The sequence below is a fragment of the Eptatretus burgeri genome, chromosome 2, assembly GCF_056783735.1.
Source record: "Eptatretus burgeri isolate ZD-2024b chromosome 2, Ebu_testis_v1, whole genome shotgun sequence".
Classification (NCBI taxonomy): Eukaryota; Metazoa; Chordata; class Myxini; order Myxiniformes; family Myxinidae; genus Eptatretus; species Eptatretus burgeri.
The window spans coordinates 55,022,361-55,041,386 of NC_140962.1; the positions used below are offsets into that span (position 1 = coordinate 55,022,361).

Sequence of the window (19,026 nt, forward strand, 5' to 3'; positions counted from 1 at the left end):
TAGGCTCTAATGATGCCATTAAGACTGAAGAGCAATTAGCTGATGAATTACATAAACCAATATTCACAAAGTTTCAGAGAAGGAAAGTTTATTCCAAGGAAGTTGATTATATCTGGTCTGCTGATTTGATTGAACTCAATAATGATAAGGGGTACAAGTATGCTTTAACCGTTATTGATTTGAGGAGTAGATATGCGTGGGTTGTCCCTTTAAAAAACAAAACAGGTAATACTCTTATGTTAGCTTTTCAACAGATATTTAATAAAAGTAAGAGAAAACCTAAAAAATTGTGGACTGATGAGGGTAGAGAGTTTTATAACAAGACATTTATGAATTTTCTAAAAAATAACAGTATTACATTATACAGTACCTTTAATGAAGGGAAGGCAGTTGTTGTTGAACGTTTTAATCGTACCTTAAAAGAGAGACTATATAAAAAATTCACACAACTCGGTTCACAACAATGGTTATCTTTTATTCAGGATATTGTGGATAAGTATAATGACACGATTCACACGTCAACGAATATGAAGCCATCAGAAACATTTACAAAATTAAAATATGAAAAAGAGATTAATGTCAGAAAACCTAAGTTCAAAGTTGGTGATATCGTAAGAATATATAGGTGGAAATCTCATTTTGAAAAGGGTTTTACTGAACGATGGACGAAAGAACTTTTTAAAATTGTTGATGTAATAGATACAGTTCCTTGGACTTATAAAATATATGATTTGGAAGGGGAAGAGATTTTAGGTTCATTTTATTCACAGGAATTACAAAAGACAAAGATAAATTGAAATTTTTTGACTCCGCCCCTTTTTGACTCCACCCACACAAGCCCCACCCACACAAACCCCGCCCACACAAGCTCCAATAAATTGAAATTTTTTGACTCCGCCCCTTTTTGACTCCACCCACACAAGCCCCACCCACATAAACCCCTCCTACACAAACCCCACACAAGCTCCACACAAGCTCCACACAAGCTCCACACAAGCTCCACACAAGCTCCACACACACACAAGCTCCACCCATATTCACATAATTAGTGATTAGTTAATTAGTTCCCCCACACACAACATGTTTATTTAATTAAAAAATTATCCACCCATCCACACAAGCTCCACTCATCCACCCATCCACCCATCTCTCCACCCATCCATTGATCCACACAAACCTCATCCACATTCGCCCCTGCCCACATAAACCCTGCCCACATCAACCCCTCCCACATAAGTCCTGTCTACACAAGCTCCACACAAAAACTCCACACACATAAACCCTGTCCACATAAACCCCTCCCACACAAGCTCCACCCACATAAACCCCGCACACACATCCCGACCACACAAGACCCACCGAAGCCCCGCCCACATAAGCCCCACCCACATAAACCCCTCCCACACAAGCCCCACCCACATAAACCCCGCCCACACACACCCCGCCCACACAAGCCCCACCGAAGCCCCGCCCACATAAACCCCTCCCACACAAGCCCCCACCCACACAAGCCCCACCCACACCCCGCCCACACAAGCCCCACCGAAGCCCCGCCCACACAAGCCCCTCCCACACAAGCCCCACCCCCTCATCCCCCTGTGCGCCCCCACCTTTGACCCACCACCTCCCTCATCCCACCCCCACCCTTCCCCACACACACACATGGGGAGGGGAGGGATGGGATGAGGGGGTGATGGGTCATTGGGGGGCGCACCTACCCTCCCTTCATGTTTTGATCCTCTTCTTGTAATTCAGAATCAAGTAATTGTATACAAAACAAATATAATTTATTAATATTGAAAATATTAAATATTCATTTGCGAGAATGTATAATCTTTCCCAGCAATCTTCTCCAGATGTCTTGTGATTTCGAAACTCAGACACCATATTCTGTTTTGAAACAAAAAGTGGATAATAATTACATGGTAATATGAGTAAGCCTCGTTGACCACTGAATTAACACACCAGGAGGCCGACTCAGCCTGTCATCCTTTCAAGGTCAATAAAATTAATTCCAGTGTACTGACAAAACCGCGTTCAAACTAATAATGCAACCAACATTAGACGACATTCTAAAGAGAGAGTGATATTAATAATAATTCAGAAATATTTACCTCCAGAAAATCATGTGTTGTACAAGATTGCTTCAACAGCTGATGTTGTGCGATAGTGCTGAAAAAAAAAAAAAAAATAAGTCAAGGGTATAGATGAAGAGACAGACAGACAGGGAAAGCAACACACACACACACACACACACGCACACCCACACACCCACACACACACACACACACACACACACACACTCACACACACCCACACACACCCACACACACACACACACACACGCACGCACACACGCACACACGCACACACGCACACACACACACACACAGACACACGTGTCTCACCATTAGTTTAATTCATTCGAGATCAGAGACCAGTCATTATAAATCATTGATCTCTTCAATAAGAGCAGAGAGAGGTAGGTAGGAAGACAGACAGAGAGAGAGACACACACACACACACACACACACGTGTCTCACCATTGGTTTAATTCCTTCGAGATGATAGGACGTGATAAGACTTCGTGCCACTCATTGAAAATGTCTTTCAATTCTCTTCTAAAATCATTGATCTCTTCAATAAGAGTATTAATTTCATGAACCACGTCGTGATACGTAAACTCAATTTCTTCCAATGCCCTGTCAGGGAAAAAAATATATATATATATATATCAGAATTATCATGATTTAATTAATAATCATTTGCTTCATCGTTCAAAGAGAAAACCAAACAAACTTACCAACTCTGTAGTAAGCTTTTGCCTTCATCGGAAGAGAGATCATCCATGTCTCAGTTGTAAAAATGAAAATCCTGTCTGGCAGAAACTTTGTCTGGTGAATCACTTATAAGGCTACAATGAGGAAATTCCCTAAACATTGGGTGCGGCCACAGGAAATGACAGCTTGGAAAATAACTAGGCGGTTGTATGAATCATTTACAAAACATACTTAAAATGGTTTTGATTCAAAAATGATTTGCAACTCGGGCGGTGGTCAGATGAGATCATAAAGAGAAGTTTATCATTTCGTAATGGCACAAAAGGGGTATCTTAAAAAATATAAAGATTCAAATGTTTTGTTTGTCAATATTTTAGATGGGGATTATTGTGCAAAGAAAATTAAACTATTGAAGGAATTTGAGAATGAACAAATCTTTATAGGTTCAATGAGTGAGCTGATCAACCTCCAGGTTAAAGGGGAGACAAATAAATATACCTTGGGATAGCCTGGTTATATATATACAAAGCCTGGTGTTGGCTTAGTGGTTAGGGTGGCGGCTTGGGATCCCAGTGTCCCGAGTTCGAATCCCGCTCAGCTGCTGAATTAACACCAGCGGGTTGACTCAGCCTGTCATCCTTCCGAGGTCGGCGAAATGAGTACCAGTATACTGGTCCCGGTGTATGCCCCGGTTAGAATAGGTGTACCATATCCCTGTGTTGTAAGAGGCGTCCAGGAAGGGCATCCGACCATAAAACATTGCCTCACAAAAGCCAAACCCCTGCACAGCAGGGAAAAACGGATAAAAAGGGGGTTTATTTTTAGGGGAAAAAAAAGGGAATCGCTGAAAATCCCCCATTCATTTACATGGGGAAAAGTGAGCTAGAACCAGTATATTCACCCTACTTATATATATATATATATATATATATATATATATATATATATATATATATATATATATATATATATATATATACATATGCATACATACATACATTGAAGATCTGCTCAGGATACCCATTATCAAGAAGAATAGTCTTGATGGTCTTAATTTCAGCATGGTGTTTTCCTTTGGAGCAGATATTTCTTGCTCTATTGACCAAGGAACCAATCAATCCAATCTTGTATCTTGAGGAATTGTAAGAGTCCCACCCTGTACACTGTCCGGTATACTGTCCACTGTCTACCGTTAGTCGACTTTTACCGAACAGTCTACTAGGAAACATGCATTTCAATAAAATGGACATCCTCAATAAAATGAGGATTTCAATAAAATGAGGATTTCAATAAAATGAGGATTTCAATAAAATGAGGATTTCAATAAAATGAGGATGCCATAGCATCCCCATGAATGTCACTTCACTGGTGGACCAATTCGTCATTTTGTTCGCCAAAAATTGCTATATTGGTCACTTTGGCATTACTTTCTGGACTCAAAACAGCCTCCGAGGCGGCAGCCACATAGCCCATGTTACGTCCCTCAATAAGTTGTATCTGTACCCTGAATTCGGAGTTTGGAGTTTTAAAGATGTGGCCGAGCATAATGAACAGCATGTTGTGTTTTACCAAACCAACTGACAACTAACAAACGAAAAGAGGTGAGCGAGATGAGGTGAAAAAAAATCACAATAATGGCAATCGCTTCACTTACGAGTTTAATCAAAAGAGAACATGTCATTCACGAACATATTGCACATGTATCTGTGAAGCTCAGATGGGATGTAAATGAAGTGAGACGTGAAAAAGTAAAAGTATATTTTGTAACACACAGCAGAATACTCGGCATTGCTCAGATGGAAATAGATTTAACTGATTTAGTTACTTATTTTCATGGTAATTCATTTATTGATCTACTCTAAAGCTTTTTTGTACACAATATTTTTTTACCTTTGTGTCAGGAGCAAGCTTGCTGTTGGTTTAATGGTTTGGGTGTTGAGCTTGGATTCCTCGCGTATTGAGTTCAAATCCTGCTTGGCCATTTAATGAATACCAAGTGGGGTTGACTCAGCCTGTCATCCTTCTGAGGTTGGCAAAAATGAGTACCAGCTTACTGGAATGATTGAGCCATTTGAGTATCCTGTGTTGGAGTGGTGACATGCCCAGGATGGTGCCCAATATCCCAGGACACTGCTTTGGCAGCACCAATGGCTCTGTACAGAGTATAGTCCCAATGGATAGATGGTGAGGAGCAAAGATAGAGATTTCTTTTCAGCTACAATTCCAGAGTCGCCAACATTCAACTGGCCATGGGAAAACCAAGGTGATTATTGGTCAAGTCCTGCCATCTTGAGGGTTCGACCTTGTGCTTTGTTGATGGTCATGGCAAAGCTTGATCAGACAGGAAACTGAATCTTATCGAATGGTGTTGGAGTGTCTGTTGGAATAAGAGGAATTCTTGGTGGATACACCTCTTTGGCCTTGTGAGGCCCAGTTATGATGATTGCTTCCAAGAGATTTGGCATCATTCTCTTGATTAGGAGCCTTGTTCCTTTGCAAAGCCTTCGAGGATCCAGGTTCCTTAGCAGGATAATGGGGCCTCCAATCTTAAGAAACAAACTGTGAGGTGGTGTTCTAGATTGTTGCAGAGAATTTAGGAATTCTACAGGGTATGAGACCAAGTCATTGGGATCAGTCATTGTGTCAACAGATTTTTATATCCTCGTGGAGGATCTCGAAGTCTTTCTCACGTTGTTGTTCTTGTGGACTTTTTTGTTTCACAGCCTACAGTTTTCATCGAAACTTCCTGAAACTTGGCATATATATGTACAAATACCCTGTGCAGACAGCAACCATCTACGATTTTGAAAATTCCTCCGAGAAAAAAAGTTATGCCGTCAAAATATCTCCGCTAATGGAAATCGTATAAAAAATTATCTCCGAAACTTGGCAAGCTTTTTGAATTCTGTTTGTGGGAATCGAACAGGGCATTAGCAGAGATGAATTACCACACATATGATACATCACTATGACGTCATATCAATTTTTATGACGTCCTTCTTGTTTTTTGACTTTTTGTTTCATCACCCAGAGTTTTCATCGGATCTTCGTGAAACTTTCCATGTATATGCAGAAAACCCACGCACAGGCAGTAACCATCTCCGATTTTGGAAATTCTTCCTAGAAAAAAAGTTGACGTCATAATATCGCCGCTAATGGAAATCGCCAACCATTATCTCCAAAACTAGTTTGTTTCACAGCCTACAGTTTTCACCGAAAGTTCCTGAAACTTGGCAAAAATATGTACAAATACCTTGCGCAGACAGTAACCATCTCCGATTTTGAAAATTCCTCCTAGGAAAAAAGTTATGACGTCAAAATATCTCCGCTAATGGAAATCGCCTAAAAAAATATCTCCGAAACTCGGCAAGCTTTTTGAATTCTGTTTGCGGGAATCGAGCAGGGCATTAGCAGAGATGAATTATCGCTCACATGATACTTCACTATGATGTCATATCAATTTTTATGATATCATTCCTATTTTTGACTTTTTGTAACAACCCAGAGCTTTCATCGGATCTTCGTGAAGCTTGCCATGTATATGCAGAAAGCCCACGCGCAGGCAGTAACCATCTCCGATTTTGGAAATTCTTCCTCGAAAAAAAGTTGACGTCATAATATTGCCGCTAATGGAAATCGCCTATACCATTATCTCCGAAACTAGGCAAGCTGTTTGAATTTTGTTTTTGCGGGAATCAAGCCAGGCATTAGCACAGATAATTTATCGCAAACCTGATACATCACAATGACGTCATATTCGTTTTTATGACATCTTCATTAAGAAGACGAGGATCTTGGCTCATTCGAGCTTGTTAAGACTTGGCCTCTCCAGGAACCAATTGGAACATTTGCTCATTGCTCCAGTCAACCTCACCATTCTTGGGAGCAAGGATTGCTCTCTCACTAAGCCGATTTTCAAGTTAGGAAAAACCTTTGCCTTTATCTCTTCAAGGTCTTTTGTGTTTGTTCCACATGGCAAAGTTACGAGGCATCTCCCTCACAAATGCTGCCATTGCCAATAGTCTTTTGGCAAATTATTCAGCCTCTGCATGTTGATTGAGGTAAACTCTCATATTTGTAATGAAATGGACCTTGGATACATTTCTCCAGTTCAGAGGACTTGATGCATGCATTGAGTTCATCTACTTTGGTACCTCTCTGAACGACTGGCAAAATTTGCCTGAAGTCTCCAGCCATGAGCAGAGTGACACATCCCAAAATCTTCAAGTCTGTAAAATAAGTTCGATCTCTGATTGTATGGAGCAGCATGTGAAAACCGAACTATTCAAACTGGTTTGGATGGATGGTGTACACTCTCCCTAAGGCATCACATGACTTGACTCCAGGATGATCCTCAATTGGGTCACCTTAACTTCGCCGTTTCAATTTGTTGGCACTCCAGGTATAGTACTTTGGAACTTCTGGGTAGAGTGGGGTGTGAGCAAAGTTGTCTTTCTGGCAGAGTGTGAAAAAAGCTGTTAATTTAGTTTATTTTGGAGCAATGGAGTTCTTGTACTGAGGCAGTTTCCTCCATGAAATATACCCTCTGAAAGCTTTCAAGATAAATATCCAAGTGAACAACAGGTGGACACACCTCATTAATGTGAAATTTGAAAAGTCTCCATACGGCCTCATTTGTACTAATGTATCGTGCCATTTGGTAGCAAATAATTTCATCAGTCCTCTTAATGTTCGTGCCAAATACTGCCATGTCAGATCCTTTATATTCACACTTGCAAATTTATTTCATTGACTTACCTGAGTTGCAAAACTCAACATTAATGTGAGCTGTGAATATTTTCCTTAACAATGGGCAGTAGGGAACAACCCATCTGTTGTCAACTTCCTCATCATGACATCTCATTTTCATATTAAAGCTGATGCCACCATCTTCAGGCTTTCTTCTTCTGTATTGAGGATAGCCATCTTCTCCAGTAATGGGGTGTTGGACAAAATCTCTTGGGTATTTATTTGTACACTTTCCTTTTTGCATGCATGGTGACACTGAGTTCATGGCTCCACAAGGTCCATGAATCATGTGACTTTTAATTACTTCAAACAGTTGTTTATCCACAGTCGGATCTGGAAGCTCTGCACAAATTAATGAGTCAATTTGGCTGGCATGAATCTTTTGTTTGAGCCAAACCAACATATGAGCATGAGGTAGACCTCTTCTCTGCCACTCAATGTTGTGCAAAAAACATCTCATTTTGTCAAAGATATGACTCTCCTTAAAGAGGCATTTTAACTTGAGTACCTTTTGTCTGAACACTCTGGCTATGATGTCATGTCTGTGCTGAGACTTTTGGTTAGGCTGGAGTTCCTGTGCAATTTCTTTCCACTTAAGATTACAGGTAAAGGTAAAAACAAGTCAGGTCTTCTATATGCCACACTATATGGCAGAGCATCCTGAGTTTGTACATGTATGTATCTTGGCCCACCTGTATGAGTTGATGGGAGGATAACAAATTCTCCAACATTTGTGATATGGCCATCACTCAAGACAGCATCTTTTAGATGAACGTAATCATCTACTCTTGGTTTCTTTTTATTCAGTCTGATGAAAAGCAACAGTTCAGATTTAACCTCAGTATACATGTCAACCGTGTACTGACTTAGGATTTAAAGAGCATTTTTAAATGCTCTTTAATTAATTTAAAGAGCATTTTTAATGAGCATTTTTAAATTAATTTAAAGAACATTTTTAAATCAGGTCACCAAATTCAACCACCTTTAATTTTGAGGTAAATAAAGGCCAAAAAGGTCAACATCGACCAAAAGGCCAACTTGAGCCAAATTTTCTAAATCCTCAATTCTCATCCGATTGAGTTGAAATTTGAAAAGGATTTTCATGTCAGGTTGCTGAATTCAAACACCTATACATTTTAAGGTAAACATAAGCCAAAAGGTCAAAATCGGCCAAAAGGCCAATTTGGGCCAAATTTTCTAAAATCCTCAATTTTCATCCCATTGACTTGAAATTTGAAGAGCATTTGCATATCAGGTCACTGAATTCAACCACCTATTATTTTTGAGGTCAACATAAGCCAAATTTCTAAAATCCTCAATTTAATCGGATAAACTTGAAATTTGAAGAGCATATGCATATCAGGTCACAGATATTCAACCACCTATTATTTTTGAGGTCAATATTGGCCAATCGGTCAACAAAAGACAAAATGTCAACATGGACCACATTTCTGAAATTGTTTCTTAAAAAGTTGTCAATTTTCATCTGATTGACTTGAAATTTGAAGACCATTTGCAAGTCAGCGAACTCAATTCAAGCTCCAATTATATTGATGCCAACATAGGTCAAAAGATCAACATAGGCCAAATTTCTAAAATTGTCACTATTCATCTGATTGACTTGAAATTTTAAAAGGATTTTCACATTCGCTCAATGAATACAACCACCAATTATTTTTGAGGTCAGCACATGTCAAAACATCAACAAAGGCCAAATGGTCAACAACTTAGGAGCACTTTTTAAAATCCTCAATTTGTATATGATCGACTTGAAATTTGAAATGGATTTGCATATCATGTCTATGAATTCAACCACCAATTAATTTAAACGTCAAAAAGTCAACAGAGGCCTGATTTCTAAAATTGATAACTGGGTCCAAAACTATATGTACAGCTCTGGAAAAAAATAAGAGACCACTCCAAAAAAAAATTTAAATCAGCATATCTACATCTATGGCAGCCATTCCATTCCAGTGTCTGTTGAATTCCAACACAGGCACACCTCATTCTACTTAGTGAGGTTCTGATTATGTCATCACCTGAACCGAATCTTATTGAACAAGGAAAAGTATAAAAACCACTGCTGTGGTCATCACTATCCTCTTGCAATAGGACCAGCTGGATGGCAAAAACAGTGCTAGTAGTACCTCAAAAGTAATTGGAATCAAAAAAATAACTATTGACCATGCCAAAAGAGTTGAAAAGAAAAGTTTTGAGTGAGGAAAAGAAGGGTTCAATTCTGGCTTTACTGGCAGAGGGATACAGTGAGCGTCACGTTGCTTCCATCCTTGAAATTTCAAAGACGGCGGTTCATAAGAACAAGGTCAAGCAGCAGACATTGGTGACAACAAAGCTACAGACTGGCAGAGGCCGAAAACGACTTTCCACTGACCGGGATGACCGCCAACTCATTCGAATGTCACTCAACAACTGTAGGATGACATCAAGTGACCTACAAAAAGAACGGCAAACGGCAGCTGGGGTGAAGTGCACGGTGAGGACGGTTCATAACAAGCTCCGAGGAGGCAGGGCTGAAGTCGTGCAAAGCCAGAAAAAAGCCCTTCATCAATGAGAAGCAAAGAAGAGCCAGGCTGAGGTTTGCAAAAGACCATAAGGATTGAACCGTAGAAGACTGGAGTAAGGTCATCTTCTCTGAGTCCAATTTTCAGGTTTGCCCAACACCTGGTCGTCTAATGGTTAGATGGAGACCTTGAGAGGCCTACAAGCCACATTGTCTTGTACTCACTGTGAAATTTGGTGGAGGATCGGTGATGATCTGGGGGTGCTTCAGCAAGGCTGGAATCAGGCAGATTTGTCTTTGTGAAGGACTCATGAATCAAGCCACGTACAAGGTTGTCCTGGAAGAACACTTGCTTCCTTCTGCTCTGACAATGTTCCCCAACTCTGAGGATTGGTTTTTCCAGCAGGACCATGCTCTATGCCACACAGCCAGGTCAATCAAGGTGTGGATGGAGGACCATCAGATCAAGACCCTGTCATGGCCAGCCCAATCTCCAGACCTGAACCCCATTGAAAACCTCTGGAATATGATCAAGAGGAAGATGGATGGTCAAAAGCCATCAAACAAAGCCGAGCTGCTTGAATTTTTGCGCCAGGAGTGGCATAAAGTCACCCGACAGCAATGTGAAAGACTGGTGGAGAGCATGCCAAGACGCATGAAAGCTGTGATTGAAAATCAGGGTTATTCCACAAAATATTGATTTCTGAACTCTTCCTAAGTTAAAACATTAGTATTGTGTTGTTTAAGAATGAATTTGAACTTGTTTTGTTTGTATTACTTGAGGTCTGAAAACACTGAATCTTTGTTGTTATTTTGACCAGTTGTCATTTTCTGCAAATAAATGCTGAAATGACAATATTTTTATTCGGAATTTGGGAGAAATGTTGTCAGTCGTTTATAGAATAAAACAAAAATGTTCATTTAACTCAAACACGTACCTATAAATAGTAAAACCACAAAAAACTGATAATTTTTCAGTGGTCTCTATTTTTTTTCCAGAGATATATATACACATACATACGTATATGTGTATATATATATATATATATATATATATATATATATATATATATATATATATATATATATATATATATATATTGTAGCAGTGCCGGCGTGTCAGTCGCAAGTCGAGTCGGCCCGACCGATCGCCGGAATATAGATCGCCGCCCAGATAACTCCGAGGCCAACGGGTCCTTGTGCAAGAACCGAAATCCACCAATGGGCAGACCACGTGGGGTAGGATTGATTGGCAATCTTCAATTTACCTAAATACCCACGTGATCCAACTACCGGGGTATTCCACCCTCGACGGAATGAGCCGCATAAGCGAGCCTGTCCCGAGCGCGATTCCGAGCGGCTTAATTGCCGAGAACTGTCAGTCCGAATGTCCCCCTTTTACAGCAAACCAACGGCTAACCCCCAACACACGAAATGCTCAGTCAATGAAAGAATTGGCGCAACGAGTTGAAAACATTTAACAATTGGGGTATTTATTAATAATAATGGGGAACAAGGGAAGCACGTAAGTGCAGAACTATACCGACTTTAGGAAATGCAATGCAATCATTTACAGCACACAAAGCACTTAACAGTTTCCTACTTATTTGACGGGCCCACAGACACACACACACACACACACACACACACACACACACACACACACACACACACACACACACACACATACATACACACACACACACACACTCAAGAAATGGTAGCTGATGCCTTTAATAATGGACTCCAGCTCGGAGGGACAGATGAGCTGAAATCCAGAACCTATCTCGAACCTCTCCACCTCGTGTGGTCTTCAAGCTGTTCGGACCGGGCTCCAGCGAGAGCAAGCTGGATCCAATCGCCGTGAGGCGTGATCCTTCCCGAGCTCCAGCGAATCCTCTCGCGCTTCCGAACACGCGCTGGTGAGATGAGGCGCCGATCCTTCCCATCGATGCGTCGCTTCCTCGAAGAACCACCTCCAAGATGAGGCCAAGGAGTCAGACCAAGCGGAGAACAAAGAGCTCCACGAACCAAGAAGAGCCAGCCGAACGACGAAGTAGAGCGCAAAACACGTGCGACTCTCGCAACTGGCGCTCCTCTCTCGATGAACAACAACCGACAAGCTCGAGCTGAGCAACCAGCTCAACTCTCTTTAGATGAACAAAGCAGCCGACTCTCTTCCACGAACCAAGCCAGAGCCCAAAAAGCGAACCGAGCCAAGCAGAACCCGAAGGCCTGCTGAAAAGCCTTCAAAAAGCCTTTTCCCTAACCCGAGCCAAGCAGAAGCAAGAAGCTCTCTCCCAAACCTGAGCCAACTCGAGCCAAGCAGAGTGTCCCTTTTTTATTCCTATCGGCCCCCTGCCCCACTCCTGGCATGACTCATGCCCTCATGCTCCATCCTCTGCTCAACCATGGGTGGGAGGGAGTTGTTTTCATCATGAATCACAGGATGGGAGGGCTCTTCTTCCTCTTCCCAGAAGAGGGGGAGGGTCTGCTTCCTTTGTGTTGTGATCGCTCCCTAACTATTAAATTGAATCGCAGCGCATTTAATCGATTTCTGCCAAATTAAACAATGGAAGGTGAGCTATCTATGGAACATGCAGTTATTGACATAACTGAGCTAATGGAACCTGAATGATGAGTGTGATTGATTTCCAAATCCACAACAATATATATATATATATATATATATATATATATATATATATATATATATATATATATATATATATATATATATATATATATATATATATATATATATATATATATATATATATATATATGAGGCACCGCGAGTTGGAGTAATGTAAGGGCCACATCGGCCATTTTGGAGTTAATGCCATAAAGCACTATTTTAACCCTTCCCCTTATCATCCGAGCCTATCATCATCATATCATTAAAAAATGTCGCTTACATCACTCCTCCTCGCCAGGCCTCATATATATATATATATATATATATATATATATATATATATATATATATATATATATATATATATATATATGTATACATATATATATATATATATATATATATATATATATATATATATATATATATATATATATATACATACATACATACATACATACATACATGTGAAATCGGAATCTCAGTTCCCAGAATTACATCACACAAAATGTTAAATTGGAATGCTAAATAGTTTTACCAAAAACAAATAATTTCTGTGACAACATTATTTGGAGATGGCAATTTGAAATTTTGGCAGGACCCACTGGAATGGTGGCATTGTTGATTGGCCTCAAAATTTCCTGAGAAAGGACTTCAGTCTTTGATTTCAAATATGTCATTTTGCATACTGTGATGTCATGAAATCTTTATCTGTTCCATTTTTGGAGCTCCACATTGGATCACTTGGCAGAAATGTGTATGTCTACGAATTCCAGAATCGATGGACATTCAATAAGTCAGTCCTCGCAAAATATCACTGCCTTAGTAAGGAAATTGAGCTTCATTTCACTTTCCAAGGGAAAGGGGGAAAATGAGGAAAAAAGGAATGCACTGCAAAACTTGTAATTCTGAAGGGAGAGCATCATGGTTCCAGGCCCCAAGCCTGCTGCTGTTTTTGGAGTTACTCGTCCCATAAATTGGTGCTTCTCTGCTCATTTAACCTCACCAACTGGAGGTTGTCAGATGAAATTGCACCATAAAAAAATAATTTCCTGCAAACATGACCTCTAGCCTAGATGTATTAAACGATTTGAATTCCAATGCTGTGTCAACGATGATAACAATTCATAGTGGATTAATTTAAATGATTTTAATGTAGGTTTTGAAGGATTTATTTGAAAATGTTACATGTTTTTTTTTTTGTACATGTCATCGCATTTTGCATGGTATTGCATCTACTCACTGGAAAATTAACATAAACTTTCAATAAATAATATTTTTTACAATGAGCACACGTTAAATTTATGACATTGAACTGCTATGTGCTCAAACTCGACAACGCATTATTGTTCATTTGTAATTTGCTGGACTTTCATGAAAATTTTCTATGAACCCACTATGCGCTCAACTTTCATGCACCCACATTGAAATGCCAGTAAATCGAAGCATAAACGCAAGCATATTGTGTCATGTACTGCAGAGGCTTTGTTGTGTGTGTGTGTGTGTGTGTGTGTGTGTGTGTGTGTGTGTGTGTGTGTGTGTGTGTGTGTGTGTGTGTGTGTGTGTGTGCGTGCGCGCGCATGCGCACAGTATGTCTTTCTCCTCCATAACTCCAAAGCCATAAAATCTCGCAGCCTGAAACTTTACATGCATAATTAGAAAACTCGAAGGAAGTGCCAGAGTGAAAATTGGGTGTTTTGGTTAATTAAAACACCCCTTTGAAGATATTTAATGTCCTTATTTATTTATAGCCTTTATCAGGCAATCTTCAGCCACCTTGCTCTTTGGGGTCTTAAGACATATCCTGGTAACCTCGCTGGGGTCTGAAGCCACCATATTTTTTGGCCTGCTCAACCATGCTTTGACTTGGAGCAGGCTGCAATGATTTAATGCCAGTTTTTTTTTCACTTTCCTCACAAATATTCATAAGCTACTAATTGATGCCTGTTCTTCATAGCTACTAATTGATGGGTAAATTGCAATGCATATAAATGCCCAGTCACCAGTGTTCATGGCTTTAACTCATTTCCGCACATGTGATAACCTCGATAATCTGTTAAACTAAGGAGAATTACAAAATTTAAGCTCCAGAATCGAACATAGCAGCAGCTCTAACCCCTAAAAAAAAAGTGATCATTTGTCCAATTTGGACATATTTGACATTTCGGGCATCTCTGGGAGGTGTATGTTTAATATGGCAGTTCAGTACTTGCTAATCTCATGCCAAGTGAGCTCTTTCTTATCAACCGTTTCATTGGAGTGATTACACCACTTGATGAGTGTTCTACAATATTCGCATTGTCACTGAATACTACAACGATCGACGTGAACAAAGTTCAGGGCAACTCGCCTGCATTGGCCAGATATAGTTCTGCGGTGCAACAGATGGTGGCTGGCTCACTGAAAATGTGAAATTTTATTTTACCCCACTTTTCCCCTTTTTGTTCTTTCATTATGCGACTTGTCACTTCGGCACAGATAAACACAAATAGAAATTAAACGTTTCGTTTTTAAAAGTTTCTTCAACCATTTTGTGGATAGCTTGGTAAAGCCACTTGGTGCATGCTCTTCAAGCTTCAATCAACGTCGATACAGTGGTTCGATACCAGAGGTAGGAAGGCAAAATAAATTATTTGATCACAATGAGTAAAAACTGTTTTCAGTTGTAATGAATTAATTCATCACCACATCATGGCAGGAAAGCCGAGAGGGTACGCATGCTTGCTCTAAGCTGTCTGGCCTGAGTTTGAAACCTGACCCAACTATAAACTGTCATCCTGGTGTTTCACAGGCAGGGTGATTCATCAATGTATGTGCCTTCTCTCGGATGGACATCAAACTGGGCATCTCATCTGCCGGAATCCCTTTCCCCTTCCCTTCTCTCTCTCCTCTCCCCTCTCCCTCTCTCACCCCCTCCCTCTCACACTCATCTGCCTCTCTCACCCATATCCCACCCCTTTCTCTCCCTCCTAACCCACCACCCTCTCTCCCACCCCTCTCCCTCTTTCTGACCTCACCCTCCCTCTCTCCCACACCACTCCCCCTCTGTTGAGGGGATTGTAGCTTGTACGAATCAGATTCAGAGTGAGCCACCTGGAGGTGTGCAAAGGTCTCTGCATGTACGAGCAGGCATGCATGCAGGCAGACCTTTGCCAGGTAGATGTCATGGTTTTTTTAATGCTCCTGACCAAGGTCTTTAAAGTATTCACTTTTGTAAGTGTGTGTGTGTGTGTGTGTGTGTGTGTGTGTGTGTGTGTGTGTGTGTGTGTGTGTGTGTGTGTGTGCGTGCGTGCGCGCGCGCACACATTTCATCATTAGGCATAACATATTCTCTTTGCTAATGCCACCTTCCTCCTCTCACCTTTATCTCTTACCCTCCCCCCCTCACTCTCTGTCCCCTTATCACTACCCACCCCCACCTAATAAAATGCAGCACTCTTCTCCCACACCTCTCTCTCTCAGTCTCTCTCTCACACACATGCCCTTCCTCACATCCACCCCTCCCACAGTGCATAGCAACATTTGGTTTGGCATCGCTCTCCCCACCTTCCCCCCCTTCCTTGCTCCACTCATCCCCTCTTCCTAGCCCTCCCTTCCTCACCCCCTCCAAGCTTCCTCTCCCTCCTCTTCCCTCTCTCCCTCCCTCTGCCCCACGCCACCCATCATATCCCCATCAGCAAAGCAATGGGTTGTATTTGCTGGAAGGAAATCAAATATCTGAAATGGGATCTTTTCCACAGGGAATAAAAGAGAAGCTGACATTTTGTGCCTTAACCTTCATTGGAGAAAAAGAGCAACCAAAGGTTGGCAATCAGAGTACAGGCTTTATGGTTCTAATGACGTCCCCTGTGTTGAAATTCCTTGTCAGGGAACTCCTTTTATATGATCTCGTTATATTATTGGTTCACGAGTCAGTAAGTGACCACTATATTCGTTATTGGTGTGTGTGTGTGTGTGTGTGTGTGTGTGTGTGTGTGTGTGTGTGTGTGTCTGTCTGTCTGTCTGTCTGTCTGTCTGTCCCGAGCATAGCTCCGTGGGTTTTGATCCGATCCGGATAAAATTTTGGTGGGAGGTTTATATCATGATCTAGTTGTGTTTTCCTGAGAATGGGCGTGGTGCACCCATTATGGGCGGAGCCACGCCCAAAAAACGTGTTTTTAGGGGGTAGTCGATTTCAATTTACATTTTCTCCGAGGGGGTTTGTCGAATCTGGCAGTGGTTTTGGTATTTAGTTAGCCCAATGGCACCTGCATAGCCCCACGGAGCTCGATTTTTCATTTCAATCCCAAGGTCAAGGTCACAAGGTCACAAACTTAGAAAATTGCGAATTTTGACATTAAAATCATACGACCGCCAAACTTTGAGAGCTAGGATGACAATATTTTTTTATGCATAATCTTGAGGTCATTCCCCACCTAAAGTCTTGAAACCATTTTGCTCTATCTCGAACACCTTGCCTGTGGCGCCCCCTTCAAATTTGTTTTTACACTGATTTCATCAAAGTATGGATAATCCGAGGAGTGCGAAATGCCATATAGCCTATATGACATTGTATTGTTCCTGGAATGTTCTGGAGGAAGTTTTGCACCAAAGGTCATAATCCTTGACCTTTGACCTTTAAAGGTCACAAAGGTCAAATTTTCAAAGTTGTGGGAATCGAACCGGGTTTTCGATCTTCTTCGACGAACTAACTTCAATAAGCTATAGCACGTATCCTGTTTCCTCATTTTAATGCCCACAACATTGTTTTGTGACCTTTAAAGGTTATGCAAAGGTCAAATTTTGAAAGTTGTTGAACGAAACTGGGTTTTCGACATTTTGTAGCTATTAACCTGTCACTCGTACCACATCATGTTGATCATTTTTATAACTTTGTCAAAAATTATCACATTGTCTCATCCTTGACTTCTGAAACAATCTACATCATCAAATACCGCTCGTGAACTTGCCGTCTCCAGACTTGTATTATTATTATTATTATTATTATTATTATTATTATTATTTTTTATTACTTTTACTGGCGGGCACCCCCACCCTCCAGGCGGTGGTGCCCGTGTTATCCCACCAAACAGAGATGGCTGCTTAGTGTCTGGGAAATCAAAGAAACGTAAACTTGTCAAGGATGGCACTGTGATCAATATAGTAATCACCAGGATGAGTCATGAGGTGAGGAAAGTATGTGATAAAGATACTGCACCATAATCACCAATGTTGTAATCACAGCTGTAAGAGGTGTGGAAATACGAGGTGAGCATAGCATGTGATTTGCAGCAGCATTTAGATGGACCGTTGTTTGCTGACGTATATAGACTCGAGAACAATGGAAACAAATAATGATGCTGGGAAAAACTGTCAAACCTAATTGGTCAGTGCCGCAATCATTCGACGAGTGAAAGGAAAAGTGGGCACTCCCAATTGGTCAGTGACGCAACCAATCATTCAGGTGAAAATTGCTGATATAGCTATAGCCACAAAACCTCTATTTATTATTATTATTATCAGTCCCATACCCGTTTAACCAGAGGGAACTATAGGGAACTATAGGTTATAGGGAACCAGAGGGAACTTTCTGTATGTCTGTCTGAACCACTTGTGGTTTTCAGAATTTTTTCCCATACCCCTTAACATATTTAACTGAAACTTGGTACATGGCTTTATTTTGATAAGTTACAGAACAAGTTTCAGTTTTAGGGCATTTCATCAATTTTTCAGTTTTGCTCTTTTTTGAATTAGAAAATATCACATATTATACATGGGTCAGTGTTCAGCTTACTTGACTCCACCCCACTGCTTTGCACCCATTGGCTGGGCAGTTGCCCTGACTCCACCCCAATAAAATTGTGTGCCACCATTGCTTGAAGCAGCACAGATTGGCAGGCCTTCGGCCTTAGGCCTGGGAGTTAGTCCATGGCCCAGTGCAATTGGGATAATCCTAGGCATATAACCACGATGTATTATGTATGCACATTATCCGGACACGTTTTTGCTTCATGTATGTACATGGGGTTAATTTAATTCTTTTTTGGCACAGAACATGTCATACACTGCCCAAATAAACAAACATTGAATGGGGAGAGGAACCAGTAGGAGATGTATTGCAAAGCAATTCTCGCTCTTGCTATTTATTATTATTATAATTATTATTATTAATGTTGTTATTAAAGCCAGTCAATATTTCCCACCATTAATTTGGAATACACAAGTTTACCAATTGCTTCTGGTTGAGATGAATTCCGAACATATCGATATTTCTCAGCTATTCCTGCATCAAGTTTCAAAGCTGGCATTAGATTTTTAAGATCTTAACATGTAATAGTCAGCAACTTGATTTGATACAT

At 40.7% G+C, this 19,026-nt stretch overlaps 1 protein-coding gene and 1 long non-coding RNA gene across 3 annotated transcripts in view; one reads left to right on the top strand and one right to left on the bottom strand.

Moving 5' to 3' along the window:
• Window positions 1-19,026, top strand: part of LOC147032082 (nidogen-2-like) — a 269,860-nt gene that overhangs the window by 38,068 nt on the left and 212,766 nt on the right. The gene's annotated exons all lie outside the window — the stretch shown is intronic.
• On the bottom strand, window positions 1,725-3,386 carry LOC147032083 (uncharacterized). The gene is made up of 4 exons (XR_015051931.1): window positions 2,804-3,386; window positions 2,544-2,702; window positions 2,115-2,172; window positions 1,725-1,890 (listed from the first exon to the last, which is right to left on the bottom strand). It is a non-coding gene; the product is annotated as an uncharacterized LOC147032083 (long non-coding RNA).